The 17,381-nt window shown below is 41.4% G+C and overlaps 1 protein-coding gene across 2 annotated transcripts in view; it reads right to left on the bottom strand.

The window, feature by feature from the left end:
- LOC108101777 overlaps positions 1 to 17,381 on the bottom strand; it is a 69,998-nt gene that overhangs the window by 20,512 nt on the left and 32,105 nt on the right. Inside the window, exon 1 of one of the 2 annotated variants that reach the window (XM_017206252.1) lies at positions 2,482 to 2,610. The exons of the other annotated variant lie outside the window; for it this stretch is intronic. The gene's annotated coding sequence lies outside the window, so the exon portion shown is untranslated. Of the gene's footprint in view, positions 1 to 2,481; positions 2,611 to 17,381 lie in introns of those variants that run through there. 2 annotated transcript variants of the gene reach the window in all.

Genomic DNA, 17,381 nt, shown 5'->3' on the forward strand with positions numbered 1-17,381 from the left:
TACAAACCAAAAGTGTAGCAAGTGTAGCAAGTGTCGCTGCCCTTGCGAAGCGCACCTACCAGCCACCCTCTTCCGTCCTCTGCCCCCCTTTCCTCCCGGCCACGCCCCCTCTCGAAACCCCCGCCGACGAATCTTTCCATATCCGGTCCGACAGTCTCCGGCCAGACCACAATTATTTCCGTTTTAACGTTCGCTCTTTTCGTTCGCTTCTCTCCTCTCCATTTCGACCCCTCGGCCATTTGGCTTGGACCCCACTCCATTTTGGTACACTGAGCGAAGCAAGTTGTGTATTTGTTTTAAAAGCTTAGTGTATCAACAGTGTTTGGTAGCCAAGTCTGTAAATATTTATATTTTATCCTCTTCAACTGGTCTGAATCGTCAGTAATAAAAATTTGAAACAAAAATTTAGTTCAACGATCCCTTTATTTTTCTTAAGTGCATGCATTCTTTCAGCTTTTTTCCTCGGCTAGTTACTTTTTTTACGCTTTGCATTAGTGGGCGCTGGCGGATGCTTTTAGCGTTTTAATTAAATTTGATGTTGATTGAACTTATGACTGCCGCGAAAGAGTTTCCACAAGTTTTTGGGGAATCTGAATCTGCTGTTGAATCTGCTGCTGAATCCGCGGCTGCTTCATTAAACCGAAAAGCATACTTGCCGTGGCTACAAGCGCTGCTATTAGTGGTCTGCCACGCCCCCCAACCCCGTCAACGCCCCCATCAACGCCCCCATCAACGCCTCTTCAATCCTTTTTCTTATTTTTTTCGTATAACAACTTGGATTCGGGCGTTTATCTTGAGTTTAATAAGCGCCGCAAAGTATGCGGTGAATTTGAATTTCATTTGCAATGCCATTCAAAGTTTACTCCTGGAAGGACTCTTCAAACGCCAGCCAAAGTTGAGATTTATGTGCTTCGGGGACCGCAGGTAAGAAAGTCACGAAGGACTCAAGGACTTGTGCGGTGTGTGCAGGAACAAAAAGCAAACATGCCGCAGAAATAAGGATGCAAAATCCCAAGGAAAATCTCAAAATGAAGCAGAAATGGAAGGATTTAACCGTGTGGGTTGTGCAATTCCAAGTGCCCTGCAATAAATACGAGAAAAATATTACTATTTAATCACTACTATTCCAATTTAAGAACGACTGGCAAACTTTGTTCAAAACCTTGCCATCTTAAAAATTGAAAGTGCATTTAGTTTTATCATATCCCTTCTGGTTTCTGTTTTCTTGATCCAGAATCACCCGAAATCCTCAAGGATCCTGGGCATGCCTAAAAGGAAATCAAGATATGCACCAGCCCATCTGCCTCGTCAATATGTGTGCACATTTTCTTCGACTCTTTCTGGTCCGCTGCTGTTCTTTTTAATTTCCAAATGCTGCTGCTGCCGCCGCTGGGAGAAAGCGGGCGAAAGTCGAAAGGAGGCGAAAGGAGGCGAAAGGCAGAAAGCCCCTGATGCTGCACTTTCGCCCGGCGCTGACACAACGCCTCTGTGTCTGAGGTTCAGAGCCCCATTTGTGCTACTATCTGTTCTTTTTTTTTTTTTTCTGCTGTTTTTGCCAGTGTCAAGCCATTGGAATTAGTAGAGCAGCTGGCTGGCAGCGGACCCCACTGAACCGAATCCAACAGCTTGAAAGCTCGCAGCTCGCAGCTCCCAGTATTCGGTATTCGGTGTTCGGCTCCCGAGATATCAGCACTCAGTCGGCAGGCAGACTTCTCCTGCTCGGCGGCGGCTGCTCTAATGAATTTGCATTTTTTATAAATCCCCATTGATGTGCTCCAGTTTGGGTCCGGGCGCCACTCCGGCCAAACGACTGCACTTTTCGTACCCTGGATTTTGGGAGTGGTTTCCGGAGCATATTGATGTTTACTTTTCCCATAACAATTAACATTACTTAATTAATAAATTCTTGACTCGTAGAAGTTCTGTTTTAGATGGCTAGAAATTATCCTTTTATTTCTTTGGATTCACTTTCACTAATAAAATCCGTGTAGTGGGTATGTCTGGTGTCCATCAGGTGCCAAAAATCTCGTTCCAGATGGCTTAGTTTTTGGCGCTGTCCTGGTTTGCCAGCTTGTTGCATTTGCCGTGTGTGCGTCAAAAGGGGCGTGGCATGTGAACATGCCTAGTCAGGGTATTATGGGCTGTCCAAACCCCCCGCCCCACCTACCCCACCAACCCCACCTACCCCTTATTCCCCTCCCTCTCTCGAGGTCCGAAAAACCACTTCAAAAAGCGGAACACCCTCGATGTTACGCACCGGGAACTGAGTGCAGCTGAATGTTTGGACATGCTGGGAAATGCTGAATTTAGTGCTCAATCAAATCAAAGTCAGCCACACCTCACAATCAGATTGGAGCACTGCAAAAAAAAGGAGTGAATTTGACTTAAATAGGTGCTATTGATATATCATTAACTTTTCTGGAGATTAAATGGCAAGAAATACTAAAACTATCATAATAAAATATTATTTATAATATTTACCCGTTGACTGTGTTTTTTGTCGACATGCTCCATGAAATCGACAATCGTTGCATGCCCAATAAATGTTCTCCACCCAAAAAGGCAACCGCTCGAATGACTCATGAATGACTCGGGCATTCGCATTGATTTGTTTGCCAAACCCCCAATGGCAGCTCTTGATTATTAAAGAGCCGTCCTATGTTCACAGTTAATTGGATACACTGCACACCGACTTGCTCCTTTTTTCCTTCTGCTTCTCGGCCCTCAACCTTGGATGGGCAATGGACCATCGAGGGAATTTCCCCAAAGGCGTCATTAGCCCGGCCCCAAAAGTCTTAAACTCGAATTAAAAAGGGTTGTAGCTCTCTTGCTTCTGTCTATTTTTTGTGTGGGCCTGGGTAAGCCTAAGACTTCTTAGCTCTTAGCTCTTCTGCATTAACTACAAGTCGTTATTAGTGTCTGGGGCATTCGTGGCGAGGCTTTCGTCGTGAAAAGGCAAACTCCGAGGCCAAATGGCCACCTCAGTCTCTCTGGCTGGAATTCCAATTTGTGTGCGGATTTCGGAGTGGCGTTAATACTTGTACGCACCGGCGATGACGACAATGTTGATTTTGGGAGCTGGGAGCTGGGAGCTGGGGAGATGGAGCTCACTCATGTGTGATTGCCATTCTTCGGTGAGGGTGTGTCTTCGAGTGGTTCCGCTATTGCAATCGGTTGGAAAGCCCAAATCACCAAAGAACCAAAGAACCTAGAAGCTATAAAAAATAAAATTCTTCTGCTTTTCTTACTAATTTCTAATTTCTTTTAGCAACATTCTGTTGTTCTGCTGTTGGCTCTCCAAATTAGCTGTCGTTGTGCTGGCATAAAATTTCGAAAAATACGGCTGGCAAAAGAGGAAAACCGGGGCTGGAGAAAATCCCCCAGATAACCGGAACCACGACTATTCAACGGAAACGGAAACGTACACACACACACACACACTCATACATGTGAGCCACATATGCTAGTGGTTGTGTGTGTGTGGTGTGTGTGTAGTATGTTGATACGTTTCTCTGATTGTGTGCGACACGAACCACAGGGGAAATTAAAGATACATTAAATGCCCGCAAGCAAAACCGAGCTGAATTTCTGTGGAGTACCGAGTGCGGAGTGCCACGCCCACCTACTTACGCCCCCCGTTCTCTCTCTCACGGCCTGCATTCAAGTCTTATGGGCCATTTTCTGTCTGCTGGCCGCCACTCCGGCATTTATTGTCCGGCCATTGTGTCCGGCTAGGAAATTCCACTAATTAAATTATCGACAAGTTTTGTCGCATAAAAACAAACTGTTGCCCGGGAGAAAAATGTGTATATACGTAGTATAAAAACGTGGGGGGAAAAATTGTAGAAATAAAGGCGGCGGCAGGCAAGTTTAATCAAAGTTTGCCCGCTCGATTTTAATGAGGAACTTTTGCACATAAATAGAACTTAATTTTCTATTACCGAAAGCACCGACAACAACAAAAGCCCGCTGTCATGCTGCCAGCCAAAGAGATGGGGGAATGAGGGGGGATTGGGGGGTTTGTCGGGGACCCAAGTGCCCCGAAGGCCTGGCCGAAAATTCTGTCGCCAACGCACAGAAATATTGCTCGGCAAACTTTTATGTTTTAATATTTAATTAAAATTTTGTGTAACGTTTTGTTAATGAATTCCTATTTGACGCGCTCGTTGCACGTGTCGCGTCCCAGCCGCAGGCCCTCGCAGCCCATCCGGTTCCTTGACCCACCCACATCTGAGTCCATCCACCCCCCGTCCAGTCCTCCAAAAACCACACCCAATGGAGCGGCCACCCAGCCGCATTCCCATCAACACCTAAGCAAACCATCCTTAGTTTTTGGCGCCCAGTGTTTGCCTTTAAGTGTGCCAGTGTTGGAAACAAATAATTAAATGCGAAGGTTAATTATATGTTGGTTAATAGTTGATTAACTTCAAAAATAATTCGTAAGGGATCAACATTAGCAGGTGTTATAGTAATATAAACATTTAATTTATAGCGAACTTGTTTCAATATTTTTTGGAATCCAATGTGCTACATCTTTTTTCCATATGCAAAGTATAACCAGTGTTGCCTAACGGTATATTTTTGCTTTAATAGCGTTTTCTTTTTTTCTTTTTCTTCTACACCCAAAATAAATGGCAAATTTATGAAATGGTTTTAATTAGCTCCGCTTTTGTTGTTGGCCAGCGATAAATATATATTTTCGGGACACCCAAGGGTCGGGCTTCCGTGTTTGACCATGCCTATATTGTTTTAATTCGGGCCTAGAGAAAAGTTTCGGTTTTGGGGAAATCTGCCATTGGAAGGCATCAAACAAACACAATAACACGGCAAACAAAAAGGAAAGCGAGGGAAGCTGAAGCTGAAGCGGCGGAAAAATAATAAAATCAACTAAAAAGTTACATTGTGGCGAGCTGTAAGCCTGCAAAATGTTTGGGGGGAATCCGGGGCGTTGGCGCTTTTAGGGCGGGGGCGTGGCACATGCCAGCGTAATGAGCAATTAGAACAGCAACAACAGTTGAACAGTAAAAGTTATGACTGCGACGCTTGTCAAAAAGGTTTGCTGTAGAAGCCCCCATTTCCACAGTTTTCCAGCCCCGTCCCATCCGCAAAAGTTTTTCCCCCATTTCGCCCGTTGTTTGCTATATTAACTGCGCCCGACGCAGGATCATTAACTATGGATATGTTCTGCGGGATGTCCAACAAATTGAGTTGCTAACTTTCCCCCGATTGCGCAGCGCCCAGCTTTTTGTCCTGCATGATATATTAGGTAGTTAAATAAATGGTATTGCTTGCAACTCATATTTCGTATATACAGTTAAAAAAAACACTTGTTTTGCAATAACTTTCATGAGTGATAAAACCCAAAGACCCGACTTTCATTACCCGGAATGAAAAGAGAAAGCCAAGTGTACTCGTATAATTAATTTAAAACTTATTTAAAGACACTGGGAAGCATAACTCCTGACCCAATATAAATAATTCGACTGAGAGTCCCGGCAACTTGAGCGCTATGCGAAAGTTGAAAATTAGTTAACGTAATGCTAACAACGCGCTCTCGTTTTCGGAAGTTTTTAATCAAGCGATGTAAAGTTTCGCAGCGTTTTACCTGTCAGAAGTCGGACGGCCGTCAGTTTCGGAATAGTTTCGCAGCTGTCAGCTGCTGACCTGCCAAGCATTATGGCCGGAGTCGTTCGTTCTGATATCAGGAAAGTTTAAACACCCCACCCCCCTCGCCATCCCTCGCAACTTTCCTCCAGTTCGCTCCACTCTTGTCGCTATTTCATACACTCAGTCCTCCGGAGAGCTTTGGACAACAGTTGAACGCATTAAAAAGTTAGCACATTTTGCGAATAACGAAAGTGAAATGTGTAAAACCACAGAAAGCCGGTCCGAGGTTTGGGCCTCCGCCTCGATGTTTCTGCTCCAGCTGCTCCTCTGCCGGCTAATTGCAACTAAAAAGTTGCTCATTAAGCTGCTTTCCCCTGGTAAAAACCCACCATCCAACCATCCCCGTCATCCCCCCCCATCGCTTGTGTCCATTGGGTCCCCAACTGGTGCTAAATACAATCAAATTAGTTGTTTCCGCTTTGAAATTATGCGACTTCCGGTCCGACAAAATGCTTCCACGTGTGCCAAGCCCCAAAACCCTTCGCCCCCAAAGTGTTTCACTTTAGCTCTGCCATTTATGCGCTTCCCTTTCCCTTTCTCTTTCTCTTTTTTTCCACATTTTTAGTACTTTTTCCACACTTCCTCGGGGCTTTTGGGGAGACATCAGCGAATTGTCAATGATTTCCAGCTGGGGAATGCTGGAAAAAAAAGAACAGAAGCCCGGAGACGGGAAACCTTTGATCCTGGGGGAGATCTCCAGGGATTGACGAGCATAACAAGAATCGGAATTGGGTCAGGCTGGACCAGAGATTATAGTTTCTGTATTATATATTACATGATTTAGGAAATGTTTACTTTAAAACGAAAGACGAATTTTAATGGCTTAAACTTCAATTTAATTTACTTGCCTCGCACGAGTACGAGGAAATCTAGTTCAGTCCTCTGCGGACCCCAAAAACTAGGCTACATTAAAACCATATTAATCTGGAGACGAGAGTGTGTACTTTCCCGCAAATGGGCAAAAGTCATGGCGTACACGCACTCGGCTGCCCAGCGATTTGTAAACGAATTTTGCGGCAAAACTGTCCAGATATTTTCGTTTATTTCTTTTTTTTTTTTTTTTGCTGCTTTCTGCATTTTTCCCCACCTGGTGGGCATATTTTGCATACATATGTGGGCGAGCAGTTTGTTGGCCATCTTTCAGCTGGCAAACGAGGCGGGAAAATGGTTGGAAAATCGGTGGGCGGAGTGGATTTTTGGGGAACAGAAAAAAAGACAAACAACTTTGGAGGGGTGCTAATGACGAACGTGCCTGTTGTTTAGTGTTGCACGTACTCACACTTGTGACTCGGCTGGCATTTGGGGATTTATTTGCATTTTACTTTTGCTCCTGCAAATAGTTTGCCGCAATCTCTGTCTCCACTTGCTATCCCCCTCTTTCTCTACCTTTCTCCCACCTTTCTCTACATTTTCTCTATATTTTCTCTTCTCTGGTTACCCCAGTACGCGTGGTGTTTGGAAATTTATGAACTTTTCCATACAGATATTTTAATTTTTTTTAGTTCTTTGCCCAGCATTTGTACCTGTCTCTCGCCCTCTCTTTCTACTGCTGGGGTATATATCTCGCTTTCCCTCTCTTTCTGCCATGATGCATGACTATGCAAATAGACATTTTTACACTATGAACACAGTTTTGGCATATTACGAAGTCAGATTTTATTTTCACTCCGCTTGTCCTGCAAATTTGTTTGTGCTCTCTCTTTTCCTTTTTTGTTTGATATTTTTTTTTGTCGTCGGCGTTTGCATAATTTTATTTGTTAACTTTCTGAATTGCTCCTCCGTCCCTATGGCCCATTATTGTCTCTCTCCCACACTTTCTGCATACTTGATGAACAATAAAAAAACATGCCAGGCGGCCATTTGATAGAACAAATTGTGTATAATTTCGTTTGACAATTTGGCCTGACAATATTTGGGCAAAGAAGTGGCAAACTAATTATTTTCCCAAAGCTGACAAAGGAAATAGTTTGGCAAAAGAAAATATGTTTGTATGTATGTATACTATATATTTGTGTATGCTAGCAAATACTAAATTACAAGATATTCACCCTTGATTTATATAATTTCGGGCTTATCAAGTGACATTTCGCATTTGGCTTTGAAAAACTAGAAATCGATTACGCAAATATATGCTCATTCAGGTATATGCATCTGTATTTGCTTTTGGGTTTTGCTAACAAGGATCCACCTGCCACATCCTGTCAAATGAATCTAGTAAATGCCGCGTTGATATATTCATGAGTATTTTGGTCTTTTGCAATGCGATTTGACAGCAACAAAAAGCCTGTGGGTGTGTGCGGGTGTGTGTGTGTGTGTGTACCATATGTCATAGTGTGAGTGACAGGTGGGTGGTTGAACGTGTGGGTGCCTTTTTGCGAGTGGGTGGTGTTTGGTGGCACGGCTGACTCGGATAATGGTTGCCATTTGCGGCTGACCACATTATTATGCAATCGCCGCACTATAATGAAATGTGATTTCGGACTAAACATATTTAATTTTGGTTGCGCTTCATATAAATTTCAAAGCGGCAATTGGTTAATCAAATTGAAAGCGACGACCAAGGATTGTCATCAATTATGGATTAGGCAAGTGCTGTTTTAACATCACTAACAAAAAACAGGCAAATCTGGAAAATGTTTGCCCTAATAAATTAAATGCAGCTTACAGATTAAAAAAAAAAACATGAACACTGTGTGCAATTGAAATATGTGACAAAACACTTATTTAAACCAACATTGCATTACATTGAACTTCTATAAAATGCTCAAGACATTAAGAAGATTAAAGGTGTTGAGCAAGAATGTCATCAATTACTGAAGTGCTGTTATATATGGTTAAGTACCAGATATATCCGGCAAGCGCTTTATCTGCGTTAACATAACTCAAAGAGCGTTTTCCAACACTGCAAAATATTTATTTTAATAAATTAAACGCAGTTTGGCGCATACAAACGAGCGCATCAACATGCATATTTCATATATCACAAAGAGGATGAGCCAGGCAGCGGGAGTTGGTTTACCATACACTTTTATAAACTACCCGGGCTGAAGTGGGTCTCCCTCCGTCCGACGTCCGCCGAACTCATGCATATAGAAATGATATGGAAAAAGGCGAACATAAATTACTTTTATATTTTGTCGCTATTTTTATATTGCCAACACTTGTGCGGAAATTGCGCGATGAAACGACGCTGCCCAGGAGCGGAATAAAATGGAAATGGCAGGACGATGCGGTGCGGTGCGGTGGTGTCCCGCAAGAAAATTGCCAGCCCCAGTGCAGTTTTGTAGCCAACGGTAATGCCCCTACCACCCACAACCCACCCAACCCCCTTGCTCTTCCAGCATCTTCCCCCTGCTTCCTGAATAAACACAGCTATATGTGGATACAGCGATATTTACGCGAGTTATGCAGCAGCGAATGTGCCATATTTCACTAAAAAAAAAAAAACAAAGCGCAACAAGGGAAAAATAATGTTAAGATTTGTATAACGAATAATTGCCAACTTTTAAAAAAGCTCAAAAATATTATTTTAAAATATTAGAAAACCAACTTGGAAACATTTTTTAAAAAATGTGATTTTTAGTTTGGAATCAGATTTGTAATAATTTTTAGTACTTTTTATTTGACTAAGCTAAATCCGCCTTTAAAAAAGAGTATCTCTGCGATGATAGCAAAAACTACAAGAAGAATTAAGAAAATTATATTTCTTGCCACTGGCCACTGAAAGTTTTTTTTGTGTTGGCTTTCGCTTTTTTTTTTGCTTTAGCTGCCTTTTTCCTTCGTCTGTTTCGGACATTAAATTTATGTTATGTTGATTCTACTCTTGACAAATACGCGAGATACAAAAGAGCAAGAACTGGGAATTGAAATGGTCAGGGGAAACGCTGGACATGATTTAGGGGGCTAATTTTGGCAGAGGCAACTAGAAGAATCCATAAAGCATACAGAGAAAGTCACTCAAAACAAAGGAGAGAGTTGCAAACTGGATCCCCCACATGGGGGCACTCCTGAAAATGAAAATAATAATTAAGCATCTAGATACTGGAGAAAATAAATCAACTGCATTCCAGAAGTTCAGCCATAAGCTAAAATTATAAATTAATTATGAAAAAATATCAGCCACAAAGCTCTGCTCTTAGTTTATGAAAAAACATTGGAGTATTGTAAAGAAGTGCGTAACATTTATTATTTCATTTGGGCAAACAAAATAAATTGTGTTTCGGACAAAACAAATTTAACAAAGCATACAACACACAGCACTTATCCGAAAAGATGTCCGGTTGAACAGGGAAAGCGCATTAAAATAACACAGTGTGTCCAAATTACAGACAAACCATATTCCCAACCTTTGGCAAAAAATGTGCGAGTGCTGGATACAAAAAGTGGAATTGAAATGTAAAACAATTTTCCAATGAAAACCCACGCTCTTCATTTGTTTTCGCACTGTTCGCCCTTTGCACTGTGGCCACGCCCTTTTATTTTTTGCCGAAGTTTAGTGATACACGGCAAAATATAAGTCTAATGGAAATATTCACTGTTGATAACTTTCTAACAAATCCGCTATTAAAGAGTTACAAATAATATAATGTTCACGAAGGCAATGCAGTTGTTTTCAGGGCAACAAAACATGAAAGAAAATACCTTGAATAAGTTTTGGCTGCTTTAAGGAGGTTTTACCGTCAAAAAGTGCCAAAAATCGACCTAAAAAAATTTTGAAAAAATGTCAAAAAACTTTTTTTTTAAGTGGGCATGCAGTTTGTTGAGTGGTCAAAAAACATGACAGAAAAAACCTTCCCTGTCAAAATTGAATAGGTTTTGGCTGGTTTATCGAGGTTTTTCCGTGAAAAAGTAAAATATTGTGTTCTTTTTATATTTTACTGGCTCAAATTTGTTCCCCCTGTATAGTTTACAGGTTTTCATCGAAGGGGACGCACCTTCTCATTGCGGGCGCATTTAGCATTCCTAGCAGGCAAATGAACTCACTTGAGTAATCGCCACTCTGGGAGTTATCTGGCACTTTAAATTCGTTGGCGAATTTTAATGAAAACGTCCTTTCAACGCAAGATAAATTATTCAAAAGTTTTCCACTGCCGCAGAGCAGAAGATTTCCAGCATCGTCGTTATTGTTGTGTTTTTGTTGTATTTGTCGCCCAGAATTTTCGCATTTTATTTGTGTTGCTGGCCATTCTTATTTTCACCTTTCCGAGTCCGGTTCTACATTCTTTTTTTTTTATTTTTGCATTGTTTGTTGGGCATTTCAGTTGCAGGCAACTCTGGACAGGCCGCGCCCCCCTCGCACCCTTTTCGCCCACTTCCTGGCAGCCTTGTTTTGTTTGCCGGCCGCTCTCAAGTGCGAAAAACTCTCGAATGAGATTCATTCAGTGATTTTCTCACCTCGCTATCGCCGTCTCTTTCTTGACGGCTATCGCGCTCTCGTTTCAGCCGGTTGTCAGTTTGACAGGAATAGCCTGCAGTTTGGCGGCACTGTACTTTTATCTTTTTTTTTTATGGAGCAACTGTACTTTTTCTTCTGCCGATGCGAATCTGCTTTAAAAACCTTAATTGCTTTTTCTGTTTTATTTACAGAAAGTTTTTTCACCGAAATTATATTTTCAATCATTTCTGCTTCACAACTTTGTATGGTTATGGTGTCTTTTTATATTTTCGATCAAGTCCGCCCACTTTTTTTGCACTGTACTGTTGCTTCAGCTTAAATAAATGTTGCCTTTTTCAGGCTTCACTATTAGTGCATTATTTAAACGCTTTTGCTTATACTTTTACCTGTTATCCTTGCACCGCTTTCGCAAGCTTTTTAAATTCAAATCATTTTATTTTAAATAACCGGAACGCTGTGAAATCCCCTGCTGACTGCAACGTGCGATGACAACCGCAATGGTTTGGTTACCTCACTAAAAACCTCGCCAATCTCCCACTTTATCGCACACACAGACTTTCCGCAGGATTTGACCATTTTTATGTGGCGAGCGTCCAAACGAAACTGGAATTTAAATAATGCCAATGAGAACAACGAAAGGCATTTCGGGTTTCATAAAATCTTATTCGGTGTGCATTTGGGTCATTTACCGCTTGAAAAAAGATGAAATTTAAAAAGATAGCGAGGTAGTAGTCACAAATCAGCTGGATCAAATCGGTTGGCGACTGACAGCCAGTCCTTCCACAGCCAACTTTTCTCAAGAAAACTACTGTACGATCTAACCCGGCTCGAAATCGATGAGGAAAACAAGGAAAGCTGGGAAACTATCTCAACGGAGTTGAACTAACGAGCAGCACGCACACACACACACACATCCAAACGGTCAAGCAACTTTTCCCTCACACTTTCCCAATGGAAAAAGTGTCGGAAAAGCGGGACGGCACTGCCCGTCATATATTCGAGTATTTTTGATTAAGCATTCCCCAGATACGAATTAAATCAATAACTTTTGGCTGGCCGAAAACAAATTGAATTCAAAAGTTCGGGGCCATAAAACAGAGCAAAAACTTTGAAGACAATGCGTTTCGAGGAGTGGACTTGATTGTACCCTGGAAATCAAAAGAAGAAATTGACTGTCCATCTTTTTTCTTGGAATATATTTTCGATTGCGGTATTCGCGGTACGATTTTCCTCAGAGCTTCGAAGTGCCTGCCAGCCAACAATAAAAAGATTCGCCTCTGGACCCTCGCAATAAGCGTAATGAAACGTAATTTGAATGGCTCTTAAGTGGCTTTCGGGCCAGGTGAGTGTGTGTCTGCAGGCAGAGGAATATATATGGCTTAAAGGATATGCTTATACGGCTCTCAGCCGGGCCAATCGTGTGAAAATTGAGCTGCCCAGTGGCCGAAATTAACTGCTCCACCGCATCCGAAAAAAGAACCCGCTGGCAGAGGACAAGGAAACGAAGGAGGGAGCGTAAAAGTGGGCGTGGCAAGGGCGAAAGGAAGGAGGAAGGGAAAGGGAGTCGTCTCCGATTTATGGCCCGGATAATGCAGGCGACTTACGAGCGTTAAAATTATGCAGCCACTGCATTAAAAAGCGCTGAAAGTGTTGCACGACAAATGGCCCGGGAGCTGGCCAAAACCCCGAGGCATTAAACGTCGAACAGATGGCATCAATTTGTACCAAAAAATCGAGCAAACCGTAAGAGAAGCTGCGGAAAATCCTCGGGAAAGCGAGGGAAAAGAAAGCCGCAGGCTGGGAGAACCGCGCCGGAAAAGGCTTTAACAAAAATGGCTTCAACTCTTTTTGGGTTAAGGCACTTCCAACGCCGGCGAAAGGCATACATTTTTAATGAATAACAAAAAGGAGTATATAAAACGTAATTATATTCAACAGCTCTCGCATTATAAATTTAACGGAACGCTTTGCCATTAGGAATTTACTATAATACAATATTTGTTGTTCTTAAAAATATATAACAAGTATTGTAAGCTGGCTGGTAAATACTTAATAAACATTTTGCTGGGACACTCAGTGCGTCCTCCCGCAAGCCCACATCGAACAATTACTTAGTGGGCAGCCAGCAGCATCCATTCCACTCGAATCCACTGGCCATGAATAAGCCGAGCACTCAAACACTCACTTGACACTCACACTCGCAATCGCACTCGAATAGAAATGGGCAAACAACAAATGCCCGAAATGCGATGCTGCCTCTCTCTCTCTTGCTCTATCTATCTGTTTCGCTTGCTCTTGTTGAAAGACATGGAGACGGACAGGGATACGGACAAGAATACGGACACGGACACGGGATACGGATACGGACTCCGGGTCGGATCGACCCGTTCCGTTCCGGCCATGTTGTAATGTAATGTAATGTAATGCGCGTGCTGCCAGCTGAAATAAAGAAAATGAAGCGTCACTCGCAACGGGTTCGTCGGGGGTCAAAGTTGAGTTCGGTCGAGGGGTTGCGAGGGGGGGCGTGGCAGGGTCAGACAGGATGTTGGCAACAAAAGCCAAAAGTGCCACCGCGTAAAAATAAAACAACAAGGCGGCTCTTCAAGCCAGCGGAACATTCGAAGCCCAAGAATCGAAGGCATCGATGGCTCGGTAATGTTGGCGAGGTCAGTGAGTTTACCCCCTTCTACACCCCCTTTGACTTTTCCCCCCAACTTTTCCATATGTGTGTACAAATGCAGTTGTGTGAGTGTGAGTGCGAGTGCACTTATGTACGTGCGTTTGTGTGTGTGTGTGAGTATGCGTGTGTATGTGTGCTCAACACGTTCAATATTTTATGGTGTCGCTTACAGGCAAAATGGGAGCCAAGCAAACAGATACCGAAAATCGAAAAGAACATAAGTAGTGCACAGAGAAAAATATTTCAATAAAATTCAATACACGATAAAGTTGGTAGTTCTTCGGGTTTTTAACTCAGCCAAATGGAAATGAAATTTCGTTTGGCCCTTTGTACGCCTATGTAAGTTTTGGAATATGAAACATAATTTATTGCCTTGAAATGCTTACTGTGTATTTTGGTACCGTAGTGCCAGATGAGCGAGGTGGATAGAACTGCTCAAACTACGCAGACTACGAAATTAATATGGAAATGGAATCCAGGTAAGGTACATCTGTAGATGCGCTATAGAAAGGTTACTAAGAAAATAAAATTCAAGGCCATTCAAATGTTGATTATTTCTGACTTAAATACATAATTGTATATGGTACAATATTTTCTCGATCAGATCGTGTCACGAACTCATACCCAACTCATAGTGAAAGCCATGAAAATTCAGCTGACTGCGGAGGCTTGAAACAGGTGGGGAGAATTACTGGCGTTTGAATGGCCAAATGAGGAAAAAGGCTTTTGGTCAATTGAAACGGCTCAAAGGGCATTCGGCCTGCGGTCTTCAGCCCGTTCGCATCCTTTCTCCGCTTTCCTTTCGCCAGCACTCTGCTTATACACGCTTTTCCTCTCCTTCTCTTTTTTATCGACGCGGCCATATAAATTTCACTCTGGAAAATGGTTTTTATTGGCAGCCAACAACTGACCCCAGCCACCGAGTCGGGCTCAAAAAGGTTAAATTTGGAAAATTGGTACGTGATTGGATTCAAAGCGCAAAATAAGTGCGTCAGTGGGTTCTCCTTCGGGTTTCGGCCTCTTTTTCACTTATGGGAATGGAAACATACCTCTTTTTTCTTTTTTTCCCCCCTTTTTTTTTTTTTTTTTGCTTTTGGCACGCCGCTCGCCACGATTTGTAATAAGAATGTGTTTTTTATATATTCTGTGGTCGAGTTCGAGTTCTGTGAAAAATTGGAGCTTCTGCCAAGCCACGATGATGATGATGGCAGGCATCCAATATCCAATATCCGTATACATATGGCGGCCATATCTGGCAGCTAGCGCCACAGACACACACACACACACACTCACACATACACACACACAGAGAGAGATCCCATAAGTTTAAGTATTTGTGGTCTTGTGTTTGATTGCCGGCCATAAAACGGTCATTTGTTTGTTGGCCAGTTTGTGACTGTGAGCCAAAACCAAAACCGAACCCCCCACCGAAGCGAAACAAAGCGAAGCAATGCGAACCGAACTGAACTCAACTCAACTGAACTGAACTCAACTGCCAGCTAATAACTGGCCATTGGTTTTTGTCCATTCCATGGGAGCAACGCACAGTGGTCGGTCCCATAGGCCAAAAATCAAAAAATCAATTTTGGAATTTTAATTTCAAGTTTGGCGCATCTGTTTATCAATAAAACAAGGCTTTAAAAGCAAGTATTAGTTTTGTCTTGCTCCACATATTTGCGGAGAAATTGGGGTGCAAAGTGAGCGCACAAACCCAGCGATCAACTGAAAGCGTGCGCATGTCTTTTGAAAGCGTTAAGTTAATAATTAAAAAAAATATAAAACAATCGTTTAATATCCGAAAGTGAAATGAATATTAAAGTTGAAGGTTTGTAGATTGTGTTTTTCTAATTTTTATTAATTTTACATGCTATATGTGACTGTGACAATAATTGTTTATCCACCTCAATTTTACAAGTTCTGCAGAACTAAACATCAATATTCTGCAAAGGTAAAAGTTGTGTTCCCAAAACTTCTCAATAATGAAATTTTTTTTTAAATGTTAATCGATATTTAATTAGTATTATCTGTGAAAATCATCTGCGAATAGCTGCGAATCCGTTCAGAATCTGTTAAAGAAGACGAGTACCTCGTTCCTTTTTCATCAGTTTTTGATTTTCTAGAGTAACCATTTCTAATATATATTGAAAAATTTATTTTTTATTACTTTTATTTTACTATAAATTTATGTTAATCATCGTTTTTTGTTATCTTTTGTTAATTTTTTAACCAAAATTAAGTGTTTAACAAATATAATTTTTGTCAGTTACGCTTAAAAAAAAGTGTAGTATGCATTTGGGAGTCAAATTTTGAACATTTTATGGTAAACACGATGGTAGCGGATATATTTGGCTTTAATGGTGCTGATACTTAAAATATAACATTCATACGCTATTATATACCTACAAAAAAAATTTCAACTCGATATTCCTACTGGAAGTATTTTTGGCCGCCTTCTCCATACAAGACCGACCACTGTGCAACGTGGCGTATGAGTAATATTTGAATAGCTCCCTCTAAACTTGGAAATGTGGTGTGTCAGCAACAGATGGCAATCGGGCAATCTTATTTGAAACTGAATCTGCAAATAAGATTCAGCATTTCAAAGAGAAAACTATGAAGCTGCAGTTGTAATGTAATAATTAGTTTGTTAACTACCCAAGTAAATCGAGATTGCGAAGATAAATTTGAATAATGCGATAAAATACATCGTTTAAATTGAATGCTGTAAAGGGCACTTAATTTAACGCAGGACTTAAATATTGTAACCAAATGGTTGTTACTTATTGCTGCGTTTTCAAAGAGCTTACATGTGGTAACCGAAGCTGCAAAAAACGTATTTATGAATCATCTGTATGTAAAGCAAACAAATCCTTATCCTAAAAATTCACCTGCTGCCAGTTTTTACCAAAAAGTCAGCGAAGCTTTAAGCTCAGCGAGCGAAATCAAATTGGCAAAATATTTGCCAAAATACTGGCAGTCCATCAATCGGGGGATAAGCCCGAAATCCGCTCGAAAAACGACTACGGCCATTATAGCGGAATATATATACTCGTACACGCACTGAACTGAACCGATAATCGGACTTACGTTGGCTTTGACCGTAGCCATTTGTCCGGAATTGATAAACAGCGTTAAAAAAAGCGCAAAAAACTCGCCCATCGATGATTCATTTCACTAACCAATCAATATAATTCGCCAAACAATTTTATTGTTTTTAATTAAAAAGTCATCGCAATATTGTTGCTTCTGGCATTTCCATAAACTTATTTATCCCTGAAATGTACGTATGATTATATATGTATATATATATATATTAATATATATGTATGTATGTGTGTATAGTGGACACAGAATTGCGTAGCGCTTATGCCACATGACAATTTACAGATTTATCTGTCACGATTTCCCTGCCTTTATTTTGTAACTGTTGTTGTCATAATTAATTGGCATTTATTATGCGTCGCAACAAAAAAAAAAAAAACAAAAATGAATAAAAAGAGAGAGAGAAAAGGCCATCAGCCAGAAATTTGTGATGCCTGAATTATGGGAACGGAGATCTGGCCGCTTTTCCATTGCCATCGAGGAGGTTGATGGCTTTTAATCACTTAATTGCAGCTAATTAGAACCGCAAATTCAATG

The sequence above is a fragment of the Drosophila ficusphila genome, unplaced genomic scaffold, assembly GCF_018152265.1.
Source record: "Drosophila ficusphila isolate 14025-0441.05 unplaced genomic scaffold, ASM1815226v1 contig_198, whole genome shotgun sequence".
Classification (NCBI taxonomy): Eukaryota; Metazoa; Arthropoda; class Insecta; order Diptera; family Drosophilidae; genus Drosophila; species Drosophila ficusphila.